Source organism: Podarcis liolepis (genome assembly GCF_965112155.1).
Source record: "Podarcis liolepis genome assembly, chromosome: 1".
NCBI lineage: Eukaryota > Metazoa > Chordata > Lepidosauria > Squamata > Lacertidae > Podarcis > Podarcis liolepis.
In genome coordinates, this window is record NC_139554.1 from 9,398,705 (window position 1) to 9,413,173 (window position 14,469).

Consider the following 14,469-nt stretch of genomic DNA (forward strand, 5'->3'; position numbering starts at 1 on the left):
TGCCTGTTTGGTTTAGCTGCCGGTGTGTCAGAGGGAGCCTTGGGCTTTCTGTTATTTCTAAGCCACGGCGCATAAGCTGCTGCAGCCGAGAGGTCGGGGCTTCCCCCTCGGATCTGGGCTGCTTCCTCTGTTTGTTCTCCCCCTTTCTTCTCCAAACCGTTTAGTGGAACAGTCCTAAATTGCCGACTCCAAATTAATAACTGGAACCTGGATTACTTCACCATCAGAAGCCTTGGCAGCTCAGCCCCCCTCCGATTGATTGCAGGTGAACGGCTCCCAATTGCTCTTTCCTGGGTCATGCCTCTGGCCTGCGGACCACCTGGAAGGCAGCATTTGTTAAATTGCCCCGAAGATCCCCTGCCCTCCCCTTCTGCCGCCCACTTCTCCGCTTCCTGGTCCCTATGTAAACCCGCCATCTCGGCCTTCAGCAGCACGCAGTGGCTTCAATTAGCCTTTTTACGAGTCAAGAGGCCATCTCGGCATCGGGCGTGCTTGCTTGGCGCACTCCCTGGGGCTATGCGCTCGGAACATAGGGGAAGCTCTGTTTATTTGGACGGCACAGCCAGCACATCTACTTAAAATGCTTCTCAGCTGGGAGACGTGGCCTGCTTAGGGTTAAGTCTGCTCTTAAAGCAATTTAATTAAAGCTGTTCAGATTCCTGGCCTGATAATGCTTTGCTGGATCTGACCAAGGTAAAGCCCATCTGGTCCGGATGCCGCTTCCAGCTGCTGACAATCAAATGCTTCGGCAGAGTCTCAAAGTTTCCTGGGAAGTGGGATGGTTAAACCCAGACCCTCCAAGTGTCTCTGTTTTCCAGGGACAGTCCCAGATTTACAGAAGCCATTCCTGTTTCTGATATGATCCCAGAATGTCCCGCTTTTCCTTAGGATATCCCTATTTTCATCGGAGCAACATTGGAGGGCATGGCGTTATGTGACTCCCAAGCTGAGGAGATAAGTAACTATACAACCTTCAGAAGACATCTTGAAGACAGCCCTGCACTGGGAAGTTTAAAACTTTATTATATTTTTATACATGTTGGAAGTCACCAAGAGTAGCTGGAGCCACACACTCAGTCGGGCAGGGTATAAATAAAACAACAACAACTATTATTATTACTACTACTGTACATTTCCATCAGAGAAATGTTATGTGACCCCCGAGCCAAAGAGATAAGTAACTATACCTTTAGAAGATATCTGAAGGCAGTCCTGTATGGGGATTTTTTTTAAAAAATAGTTTGATGTTTTATTATGTATTTATATATGTTGGAGGGACGTGGGTGGCACTGTGGGTTAAACCACAGAGCCTAGGACTTGCCGATCAGAAGGTCGGCGGTTTGAATCCCCATGACAGGGTGAGCTCCTGTTGCTCAGTCCCTGCTCCTGCCAACCTAGCAGTTCGAAAGCACGTCAAAGTGCAAGTAGATAAATAGGTACCACTCTGGCGGGAAGGTGTATGGCATTTCCGTGCGCTGATCTGGTTCGCCAGAAGCGGCTTAGTCATGCTGGCCACATAACCTGGAAGCTGTATCCCGGCTCCCTCGGCCAATAAAGCGAGATGAGCGGTGCAACCCCAGAGTCGGTCACGACTGGACCTAATGGTCAGGGGTCCCTTTACCTTTATATATGTTGGAACCCTCCCAGAGTGGCTGGGGCAACCCAATTAGATGGGTGGGGGTATAAATAATAACATGATGATGATGGAATAGGACATCCGTATTTTTATTGGCAAAATGTTGGAGGATATGTAAATCGCTTTGCAACTCAGAGAGGGGCAACAGGTGTGCTAACAACCTTTGCACCCTTAACAAACTACAGATCCCAGAATCTTTCAGGGAAACCAGGACTGTTTAACCTGCTTGGCTGGGGAACCACTTTGCGCATTGCAGATTTTGGCAGATGGCTGTGTTGTGGTTTGTATGTAGTTTAGGCTAATCTGGTAGGTTTGCTTTTACAGGTGAACTGAATGGAGTGTCTCCTATTACCTTAGAGGCCTGGGAATGATCTTTCTCCCTCTGCCTGAGAGTTTGGACATCTTCTGCCAGTTGCAGGATGGAACAACATGGACCAATGGTTTGGTATCAGTCGACTTTATATGTCTTTTCTCTCCTCTACTCCACCCCATTATTCCTAAGATTGCGCAAATCTATTACTCTTCTCATAAATATTCCCGTCAAAAAATGTTTCCTTGCCTATGTTTTTGGCAGCAGCAGCTGTTAGAAAATTCCCAAAGCCAGAGCATTGGCAACGGCCTTCCTTTGTGTGTGTGTTGGTCTCCTAACCTACCACAGAATATTATTAAACTTTTTCCACTCTGCTTCTTTCCCCATCTGCAGGGTAGAAAAGAGTTTGGTACCAAATTTGGACGCTGTGTGACAGAATGCAAAGACTATATGCATTTTATTATTATTATTAAGGAGCCTGATTGAAATTAAACTTTGTAGCAGTGAACTCGCCTCCTGAAGTGCTGCGAAAAGTGGGGTGGGCCTGAGGAGCTGTACCCAACCAGACATGTGCAAGGCTCTCTCTGACGGATGCCTTCTTGACTGCAGGAAACCCAAACATCTGCTTTGATTCAGTCTTGATGGAACGCTTGCTTGTAAATTCATGACTTAATCAGGACTGCTGAAACAAATGGCACATACTGCGGTGAAGGGGGGAAGGGGAGAGATCAGAGCCAACCTCATATCTATCTGTCAGTGAATGCTGTATAACAACGCCAAATCATAGAATCACAGAGTTGGAAGGTACCTCAAGCAAGGGGTCATCTAGTCCAACCCCTGCAAATGCAGGAATCCTACTGCAATAATAATAATAATAATAATAATAATAATAATAATAATAATAATAATAATTTATTATTTATACCCTGCCCATCTGGCTGGGTTCCCCCAGCCACTCTGGGTGGCTCCCAATAGAATACAGTGGTACCTCGGTTTACAAACTTAATCTGTTCCAGAAGTCCGTTCTTAAACTGAAACCGTTCTTAAACTGAGGCGTGCTTTCCGTAATGAGGCCTCCTGCCACCGGTGCCCTTCCACCGTTCAGATTCCGTTCGTAGACTGAGGTAAAATTCGCAAACCGGGACACTACTTCCAGTTTTGTGGAGTTTGTAAACCGAATCGTTCGTAAGCAGGACTGTTCTTAAACCAAAATACCACTGTATTAAACTTCTCTAAACAGGGTTGCCTTCAGATGTCTTCTAAAAGTCAGGTGGTTTTTATGTCCTTGACATCTGGTGGGAGAGCGTTCCGCAGGGCGGGTGCCACCACCGAGAAGGCCCTCTGCCTGGTTCCCTGTAACCTCACTTATCACAGTGAGGGAACCACCAGAAGGGCCTCAGAGCTGGACCTCAGTGTCTGGCTGAATGATGGGGTTGGAGACGTTCTTTTAAAAACCAAATCGTTTTTGGTGCTGTTTTTTTAAAGCTATTTTATAGATATGTTAACAAAAATTAAGAAGTGCAAACATAACAGAAAGGAAGAAACCAAAGAATAAAAAAATGTTAACCAAAAGCAAGGACAAAAGGGCAAAGGCACAACGCAGCTCCAAAGGGAATGATAAAAATATCAGCTCCTAGGAAGATTCCCTTCATAGATTATATATATATATGAAAGTATTCTCCGTCTGTGAGTTCCATCATAATTGAGACCAAAGGTATAGCCTTAAAAGAAAGAGATCTCAGGGTGCTCTACAACATAAAATCACAATATAGAAACAACAAGATACATAGTAAACAACAACAACAACAACAAACCAATAATTCCCTCTCCTACAACACATTTAAAAGGGCTTTAGATGTCAATCAACCAAAGGCCTGGTTGAAGAGGAACATTTTTGCCTGGCTTCTAAAGGTGTATAATGATGGCACCAGGAGAGCACAGCCTCCAACATTTGTCCGATGGAAATAGGAATGTTCCATTTCATAATGATGGTTTTACTATTTATACCCCACAAATCTTACTGGGTTGCCCCAGCCACTCTGGGCAGCTCCCAACATATATAAAAACATAATAAAACATTTTTTAAAAAATCCCCATACAGGATTGCCTTCAGACAGCTCAAGGGTTGGATAACTCCATACCCTCCAACATTTCTCCGATGAAAATAGGGACGTCCTAAGTAAAAGTGGCTCCTGATGTATGGAAGTGAGAGCTGGACCATAAAGAAGGCTGATCGCCGAAGAATTTATCTTTTGAATTATGGTGCTGTAGGAGACTCTTGAGAGTCCCATGGACTGCAAGAAGATGAAACCTATCCATTCTGAAGGAAATCAGCCCTGAGTGCTCACTGGAAGGACAGATCGTGAAGCTGAGGCTCCAGTACTTTGGCCACCTCATGAGAAAAGAAGACTCCCTGGAAAAGACCCTGATGTTGGGAAAGATGGGGGGCACAAGGAGAAGGGGACGACAGAGGACGAGATGGTGGGACAGTGTTCTCGAAGCTACAAACATGAGTTTGACCAAACTGCGGGAGGCAGTGGAAGACAGGAGTGCCTGGCATGTTCTGGTCCATGGGGTCACAAAGAGTTGGACACAACTAAATGACTAAACAACAAACAACAACAACAAAGGAAAAGTGGACATTCCAGGATCAAATCGGGAACAGGGACGGCTTCTCTAAATCAGGGACATCCCCGGAAAATAGGGACACTCGGAGGGTCTGCAGGTGAGACTTCCTGGGGAAAGCCTTCCACAGATGGGGAGCCACAGCAGAAAAGGTCCCGTTGCCACCCTCTGGATCTCTTGTGGAGGAGACACATGAAGAATTGTCTCAAAGGATGATCTCAGGGTCTGGATAGGCTCATATGGAGAGGTGGTCCTTGAGATATTGAGCCATGAACAGTGTCCCTGCTGGCTCTGCTGCTGACTAATAAATCACCGCAGTGGCTCAAATTGGGAAAGTGCCACAAAGCTATGCATTAAAAATCGGAGAACCCTCCTTTTGCCAAAATCCTTTTTCTGTGTCAGGGGCAGGGGGACCCCATTCCAAATGCCTCCTTAATACTTCCTTGTCTTTAATGTGTCCTCGGAAAGAGTATTAATTCATTAGCAGCTGCTCAAATATGAGGAATTGTGATGGGGCAGGGGGCAGCCACAATAGAATTTTTTTTTTTATTAAGGATTTGGAAATTTAGCTTATATGCCAAGAAGATGGAACACATTTGTCAAAACGTTATTTCTAAAATATTGGAATAATAAGGTGCAAGACACAATCAGCCAAATTACTTTGGGGAAATAGATAGAATAATTACTATTGCAGTTTAGTTTGCATGAATATCATGTGGGAGTTTCCCCCTCTTTCGTTATGGCAAATAGTTTATATGGCTACATAAAAATATGATGTATTAAGGAAGCTGCAGTGGCTGTGTTCTAAGTTCACCACTGGGAGCAAGGCTCACCTTATGTTCATGTGATAATTACTCCTCCTCCTCCTTCTCAGTATTATTATTATTTTGTATGCTATGGGACCGCCTCTCCTGGTCTGCCCCACGGAGGACCTTGAGGTCCACAAATGACAACATTTTGGAGGTCCCAAGTCACAAGGTGGTTAGATTGGTCTCAACTAGGGCCAGGGCCTTTTCAGTACTGGCCCCGACGTGGTGGAACGCTCTGTCACAAGAGACTAGGGCCCTGTGGGACTTGACATCTTTCTGCAGGGCCCGCAAGACAGAGCTGTTCCACCTGGCCTTTGGTTTGGGCTCAGTCTGACCCTTATGTTTCCCTCCCCTTATGGTTTTGATCTATGGGCTACTTTTAAAATGAGGCTGCATTTTAAATTAGTTTTTTCCTATTATGCTTTTACTGTAATTTTATTGTTTTTAGCTGCCCTGAGCCGGCTCTGGCCGGGGAGAGTGGGGTATAAATAAAATTATTATTATTATTATTATTATTATTATTATTATTATTATTATTAAATTACAGTATACAGAATTGTAGAATTGTAGAGCTGGAAGAGACCCCAGGGGTCATCTAGTCCAACCCCCTGCAAAGCAGGAATCTCAACCAAAGCACCCCTGACAGATGGCCATCGAACCTCTGCTTAAAAGTACCCTCCATGGAAGGAGAGCCCACCGCTTCCCAAGGGAGACCATTCCACTGTCAAACAGCTCTTACCGTCAGAAAAATTCTTCATAATATGTTTTCTTAATACGTGGGAGAAGAAAACCGCTTTCCTGCCTTTGTTAAGCTGTAGAGGAGACTCTGCGTAATGTCAGACAAAAGGGATTGGGACGGATGCCACCAGACTTCAGTGCAACATGAAGCTGTCTGTGCCCTCCTGGGCAGGGAGAAATCAATGTTTGACAGCAGACAATTCCTTGGGGGTGGGGGGGATGTGTAACACTGTAAAGTATTCAGCGGGAGGGGGCTGGTTGCAATGGGGGGGTTGGAAGGCTCTGCCTCCGTCAGGGCACAAGCACATGCCTTTGATTTTCTCTTTACGGCCCCCATGTTGAGTGATCTGTCTTATTGGCACCAAGTTAACTATTTTTAAATGATGCGGCAGCTGGCTCAACACATATTTCAAAGATTTATGCTCCGGCTTCTGGCTGGAAGGGGGAAAATTCTGGACCAGTTACTACCGTTTATCCCATATACAGATATGGGCTTCGTAAATTCGTCCCAGGCCATTCAGAGTGCAGAGTCTTCAGGAGCTAAAAACAGGGCAATGAGGTAACCGAGGCAGGCAGGGCAGAAGCAGCCACCCCGGGAAAATATAGGACAGATTTGCATTTAAGAACATTAGGGATTGCTGTGCAGAGTCAGGCCTCGCCAGCCACTGAGCTCAGAGTTTGGCCAGCCAAGTTTGCACAAGTAAGGCAAGATGTGGGGTCCCTCCCTTTTACTCCTCAATACTTTGGGCATCGTGCCCCAGCCAAAATCCCCCAAAATGGTGCTCTTCTCTGCTAGGCCAGTGGCCGGAGGACATCACTGTAAACTGCTTAGATTGTGGTGCAAATAATGAAGACAGCAATCTTCCTGGTCTTCCAAATCAGGTGGTCTTAGAGGACCAATCCTGTCACAGCACCTGCTATAGGTCCAAGACCCTCCACACTCCTTCAATATACCCTCCAACGTTTCTCCAATGAAAATAGGGACGTCCCATTCCATAATAATCCCCCCCATTTATACTCCACACATTTTACTGGGTTGCCCCAGCCATTCTGGGAGGCTTCCAACATACAGTGGTACCTCGGGTTAAGAACTTAATTCATTCTGGAGGTCCGTTCTTAACATGAAACTGTTTTTAACCTGAGCTACCACTTTAGCTAATGGGGCCTCCCGCTACCGCCGCGCGATTTCTGTTCTCATCCTGAAGCAAAGTTCTTAACCCGAGGTAATATTTTTGGGTTAGCGGAGTCTGTAACCTGAAGCATATGTAACCTGAAGCGTATGTAACCCGAGGTACCACTGTATATAAAAACATAGTCAAAATAAAAAAATTCCTTCCAGTAGCACCTTAAAGACCAACTAAGTTAGTTCTTGGTATGAGCTTTCGTGTGCATGCACACTTCTTCAGATACGCATGCACACGAAAGCTCATACCAAGAACTAACTTAGTTGGTCTTTAAGGTGCTACTGGAAGGAATTTTTTTATTTTGACTATGGCAGACCAACACGGCTACCTATCTGTAACTGTATATAAAAACATAATAAAACATTAAACATTTTTTAAAAAACCCTTTCCTATACAGGATTGCATTCGGAGGGCTCGAGATTCGGATAACTCCATACCTTTCAATGTTTCTCCAGTGAAAATAGGGATGTCCTAAGGAAAAGCGGGACTTTCTGGGATCAAATCAGAAACCTGTACGGCTTCTCTAAATCAGGGACGTCCCTGGAAAATAGGAACGCTTGGAGGGTCTGCAATCTGGCCTGTGAAGCCGTAATTTATTTTATTACTTGATTCATAAAATTTATACACTGCTTGATTGGAAAAAAGAAAACCACCCTCAAAGCTGCTTTCAAAGAGAACAAAAGGATGAAAGTACTAGTGAAAGCAATTCTTTAAAACATTCAGAAGATAAAATCGGCAATAAGCTAAAAGCAGACTGATACATAGGCCAGCGTTCTACTAGTCTTGAAAGGCTTGCAGAAATGAAAATGTTTTAAGCCGGCACTGAAAACAGTAGAGTGAAGGAGCCTGCCTGATGTCAATAGGCAGGGAGTTCCAGAATTCGGTCAGCAATTATGCTGCAGTATTCTGCACGAACTGCAGCTCCCAGATCAAGCTTGAGAAGTGCCACACTAGGCAGACTGTTCTTTTCATTTCTCTCTCACCCCATTTCCCGCCTTCCTATGTCCTGCCGAAGCTGAGGTCGCTCTTGAACCCCGTTAAATAAGGGGCCATTTAGCAGCTGATGTCTAGCAAGGCCGCCTCCTTACGCTGAGGTCCTCCAAGGCTTGCAGAGAGAGGATTGCTTCGAAAGGGATTCACTTCAAGTCTGCAGTAGGCTGGTGCTCGCCAAGCTTAAAGGTAAAGGTAAAGGACCCCTGACCATTAGTGTTAAGTTGTGGGTGAACATATCAGACGACACAGTGATTCTTCAAACAGCTCTTGTTTATTCAGAGGCCAGAACAGAACTGAACTGAAGGGCTCAGTCAGCCTGCTTATATAGAGCTCCAGTACAACGTAACTGTAACAATTTCCCAAAACTATCCAATCACTGAACGTCACTTTCGATCCCTTATTTGCATAACTATCTACAGTATCCCCCTGCTGGCCCAGGGTGAGAACTTCAGTACATAACAATTAGGTCCAGTTGCAGACGACTCTGGGGTTGCGGAGCTCATCTTGCTTTATTAACCGAGGGAGCCAGCGTACAGCATGTGGCCAGCATGAGTAAGCCGCTTCTGGTGAACCAGAGCAGCGCACGGAAACGCCGTTTACCTTCCCGCCAGAGTGGTACCTATTTATCTACTTGCACTTTGACGTGCTTTCGAACTGCTAGGTTGGCAGGAGCAGGGACCGAGCAACGGGAGCTCACCCTGTCCTGGGGATTCTAACCGCCAACCTTCTGATCGGCAAGCCCTAGGCTCTGTGGTTTAACCCACAGTGCCACCCACGTCCCGCTTGCCAAACTTACTCGCAGGGAAGCAAAGACCAAAGTTTTCAAAGCTGCGGGTGGCAGAGGGAAGAGTCAGAAGATTGGGGGAAAGGCCTGGAGGCAAAAGGGTCCATTCTGGGAGGCCTCTGCAGAAGGAGTCCCACAAGTGGTAAACAATTTACTTGCCAGGGTATGTGCTCCAGAGCTGCCATCATTCTCCCCGCCCCCTTTGGCACAAGGGACGTCAAAGCCCTTCGGAGTGCAAGATAATCTGTGGAGGGTTAAGAGCCAGAGGGATGTGTTTGTGATGAGATGAGGGAAGTGAAGTGCCCAGTTATTCCTCGCTCCAGCTTCTATTAATGTTACTGGCACCTCAACAGGTAAATTCACTCGGAAACACTTGGCCCATGAGGTCAGGCGGCAGGAATTGATCAGTCTAATTTTAAGCAAAGTAATGTCAGGAACAAGGACCTGCCTGCACCGTGTTTTTACATTAGTTTTAAGAGTCAAACAACACATGTTGAGTTCTACCACCTCTCAATAACCCTCTCCTGCTCTGATCTTCTTATTTTGACTCCTTTGCCCAATGAGCTGGTGCGTTTGCTGTTTAAAAATGGAATTAAGTTGCAATAAGGGTTGCCAAATCAGGAGAACATACCACCCGACATTTCTCCAATGAAAATAGGCACATACTAAATTATTATTATTATTATTATTATTATTATTATTATTATTATTATTATTATTAATGATGATGATGATGTTAATACCCCACCCATCTGACTGGATCATCCCAGCCACTCTGGGATGCTTCCAACATATATAAAAACATGACAAAACATTAAAACATTTTAAAAAACTTCCCTATGCAGGGCTGCTTTCAGATTTCTGCTAAAGCTTGTATAGTGATTTATCTCCTTGGCTCAGGGGTTGCATAACTCCATACCCTCTGATGAAAATGTTGTTGTTTAGTCATTTAGTCGTGTCCGACTCTTCATGACCCCATGGACCAGAGCACGCCAGGCACTCCTGTCTTCCACTGCCTCCCGCAGTTTGGTCAAACTCATGCTGGGAGCTTCGAGAACACTGTCCAACCATCTCATCCTCTGTCGTCCCCTTCTCCTTGTGCCCTCCATCTTTCCCAACATCAGGGTCTTTTCCAGGGAGTCTTCTCTTCTCATGAGGTGGCCAAAGTATTGGAGCCTCAGCTTCAGGATCTGTCCTTCCAGTGAGCACTCAGGGCTGATTTCCTTCAGAATGGATTGGTTTGTTCTTCTTGCAGTCCATGGGACTCTCAAGAGTCCCCTCCAGACCAGAATTCAAAAGCATCAATTCTTTGGCGATCAGCTGAAAATAGGGACATCCTAAAGAAAAGCAGGACATTCCGAGATCAAACCAGAAACCCGGATGGATTCTGTAAATTCGGGACTGTCCCTAGATACTTCCAGCCCCTGATGTTTCAGGACCCAGGCCTAATGACGTCACATTACAGAGTGAGCCCAGGAGATGGAGGTTAGTTGGGAGAGAGGAGCAGAGCGGAGCAGGGCAGCCTCCCACCTCAAGGTGCTTCGCAGGAAGTGATGCATAAATTAAACGATAAGGAAAAACATGAAAGCGACATTAAAATGTGATGCAAAAGCTTTGTGTTTAACGGCAGGTGTAGTTTGGCCCTGAGCTAGTTGTTCTCTAACTAGAAGGATTAAAGTCAGAGCAGGTGGATGAATGAATGAGTTGCATGATCTGAAGCTCTTGTGAGCTCAGCATATCCGTGTACCGAGGAGGTTGCCCACTGCATCTCTGAATGCTTTGTTCCAGCTTTAATTCAGAAAAGGTACCATGATTATAGGGACGTGGGTGGCACTGTGGTCTAAACCACAGAGCCTAGGGCTTGCCAATCAGAAGGTCGGTGGTTCGAATCCCCGTGACGGGGTGAGCTCCCGTTGCTCAGTCCCTGCTCCTGCCAACCTAGCAGTTCGAAAGCACATCAAAGTGCAAGTAGATAAATAGGTACCGCTCTGGCGGGAAGGTGAACGGCATTTCCATGCGCTGCTCTGGTTTTGCCAGAAGCGGCTTAGTCATGCTGGCCACATGACCCGGAAGCTGTCTGTGGACAAACGCTGGCTCCCTTGGCCAGTAAAGCGAGATGAGCTCCGCAACCCCAGAGTCGTCTGTGACTGGACTTAATGGTCAGGGGTCTCTTTACCTTTACCATGATTATAGTCATCAGGGGCTGTACTCTACAATACCACTAGATGGTTGTATGACCAAATACCCTCCCCACAATCTCACAGGCTTGGGAGAAGGGTTGTTCTCTTCCCTAACCTGCTAGCTTTTTTGAGAGGGAGCCTTTTGTTCTTGGTTAGATGGATGCAAGTGGGATGCAGGTGGCACTGTGGGTTAAACCACAGAGCCTAGGACTTGCCGATCAGAAGGTCGACAGTTCGAATCCCCACGGCGGGGTGAGCTCCTGTTGCTCGGTCCCTGCTCCTGCCAACCTAGCAGTTTGAAAGCATGTCAAAGTAAAAGTAGATAAATAGGTACCGCTCCGGCGGGAAGGTAAACGGAATTTCCGTGCGCTGCTCTGGTTTTCCAGAAGTGGCTTGGTCATGCTGGCCACATCACCCGGAAGCAGTACGCCGGCTCCCTCGGCCAATAAAGCGAGATGAGTGCCGCAATCCCAGAGTTGGTCATGACTGGACCTAATGGTCAGGGGTCCCTTTACCTTTACTAGATGGACGCAGAGTGGTCCCCCCCCAAGAATTTTTGTGCTCCACTCTGCTCCCCTTTTCTTCCCATCCAGGGCAGCCTTGCCCTCTGCCTGCCCCTCAGAGCTGGCACACCATGCAGGGCTGGGCCTTGGCAGTCGTGGCAACCTCACCTCCTCCTTGCCTGTTCTCCAGAGCTGCTACAAGCTGCCCACGAGAAGGAGGCTGGCAGCAGCAGCCATGGAGAGGCAAGAAGACGTTCCCTCACCGCTGCTGCTCGGGACAAGCACCGGCTCATATTCCTCTCTGAGCTTGGTGGCGGTAGCACTGGCAATAGGGAAACAGGGATATTGCAGGAGCAAATTGGAAGCCGGGATGGCTCTTGTAATTCTGGGACTGTCCCAGGAAAATCGGGACACTTGGAGGGTGGCTTGTGGGCTTCCTGAAACCACCCACCATCAGAAACAGAAAGTTGGACTCAGTTGGGGATTTTCTCATGCAGGTTAAGTCTAACTTCACGGCGGTGGGTACCAACGTATGCCTGAGCCCTTTCTGAGAGCGACAGGCGCAGCCTCAACCGCTGCTTAGATACCAGGTAGTTTTGCAGTTTAGCAGGCCCCTCTTGTAAAATGCTTTAAAGCTCCTTCCTTCAGCCTCACCCCCAACCCCTACCCTCTTGCCAAAATGTCCTTCATACTCCCCGGTGCCCAATTCGGTGTTAAATAGAGAACATTGCAACTTGCTGGTAAGTCTTTGGGGGTGCCTTTTTTCTTTCTTTCAGGCTAACAGGGGTTATGCTAATAAAACGAAAACACAAGGAATGTTTAAGAGGCTGCAGACCACACCGGCTACCTTTATTATTCAGGCGCAAGCTTAAGAATGCTGGTAAACCTGATGTGCTGGCAGGGCAGCCGGCTTGCGGCTAATTCTGTTAACGGCCTCCCTGCTATCTGCCATACGGGAAAATGCAAACCACACACCCAGAAGGGCTTCGTTTTGATCTGGCCACGAATTCACACAGCTCCCAAGGGGGGGGGGGAATAGCAGGACAGGGAGATGCCCTTGGAAAGAGCATTATTCCTCTCCCCTGAATGCGCATACATGCGCTTGTGTGCTCGGTCTTTCCTCTGACGAGTTCAGAGGAGACTCTATAAGACAGAGGGGGAGGGAACGTGGTGACCCTCAAATATTGCTGAACAGCAACTCACATCAGCTCCATCCTACAGTTGCTTAGATCAAGGTTGCAGGTTTGATCCCCGTATGGGACAACTGCGTATTTCCCCCCCCCCCAATACTCTTACATTCAGCATCTTAATGTTTTCTTATTTACCTTCCGCTTTGTACTGCTCGGACTTCCTTCCTTCCCTGTTTCGGCTTTCCCAAATTAACATCCACTCATACAGATTCTTACTTACACTCCACCCACATCACAAGATTTAAGTTAACCCTGCTACAGTTTTTAAGCTTCTACAATTATTCCGTATATACACAACAAATTTACTCCACTCCTCTTCAAACTTTGTTACTTTTTGGTATCTAATCTTATTAGTCATTTTCGCCAACTCAACATATTTGAACATTTTCATCTGCCACTCGATTAACATAGGGATCTCCTGGGTTTTCCATTTCTGGGCCACGAGAATCCTAGCGGCGGTCGTAGCATACATAAATAACTTACGATCCTCTTTTCTTACTTCATCTCCTATTATCCCTAGTAAGAAACCCTCTGGTTTCTTTGGGAATGTATATTTAAATAGTTTTTTCCATTTCGTTATATATCACATCCCAAAAGTTTTCCATTTTTTCGCATGTCCACCACATGTGGAAAAGTTCACCCTCTTTTAATTTACATTTCGCAGCTGGAAATGGAAATGGACAGCTGCGTATTCCTGCATTGCAGGCAGTTGGACTAGATCAGGGGTAGGCAAACTAAGGCCTGGGGGCCGGATCCGGCCCAATCGCCTTCTAAATCTGGCCCGTGGACGGTCTGGGAATCAGCGTGTTTTTACATGAGTAGAATGTGTGCTTTTATTTAAAATGCATCTCTGGGTTATTTGTGGGGCATAGGAATTCGTTCATTCCCCCAAAATATATATATATATATATAGTCCGGCCTCCCACAAGGTCTGAGGGACAGTGGACCGGCCCCCTGCTGAAAAAGTTTGCTGATCCCAGGACTACATGATCCTCAAGGTCCCTCCCAACTCTACAGTTCTATGATTCTGTGATTCTATCCAGCATGGCCAATGATCTGTTCCCCGTGGGCATTCAATCGGTGGCATAGCGTGGGTTGCCAGTGCCTGGGGCCGCAAAGAGGGAGGGAAACCAACAGAGTGTGCATAAGCATTCAACTGCCCAGGAGATCGCAGCTGCAGTGATAAGGAAAGAAGAGCCGTTGCCTGGAGAGGTCACTTCCTGGTTCACATGGAGAAGCCATTTTCAATGGTTCGTGCAGCTGTTTTGAGGCAGCATTGGGTGTTGAGACAGCGCCCCTAAGAATTTTGCACCCGGGGCAACCACCCCTGTCCCCCCCCAAGCTACGCCACTGCATCCAACAAAGCTGAATGTTGGGAGATTTGGGACAAAAGAATACACTTCTTCACACAGCACATAGTTAAACTGTGGAACTCACTGCCACAAGGGGCAGTGGTGGCCAACAAACGTGAATGGCTTTTAAAAAAAGTATGAGGCGAATTCACGGAGGACAGGATT

The 14,469-nt window shown here is 46.6% G+C and overlaps 1 long non-coding RNA gene across 2 annotated transcripts in view; it reads right to left on the reverse strand.

Annotated features, from left to right (window-relative positions):
• Window positions 1-9,202, reverse strand: part of LOC310685880 — a 45,734-nt gene extending 36,532 nt beyond the window's left edge. For both annotated transcript variants that reach the window (XR_014515582.1, XR_014515583.1), the window contains exon 1: window positions 9,092-9,202. This is a non-coding gene — a long non-coding RNA (uncharacterized lncRNA). The remainder of the gene's footprint in view (window positions 1-9,091) is intronic.
• Window positions 9,203-14,469: the final 5,267 nt, after the last annotated feature.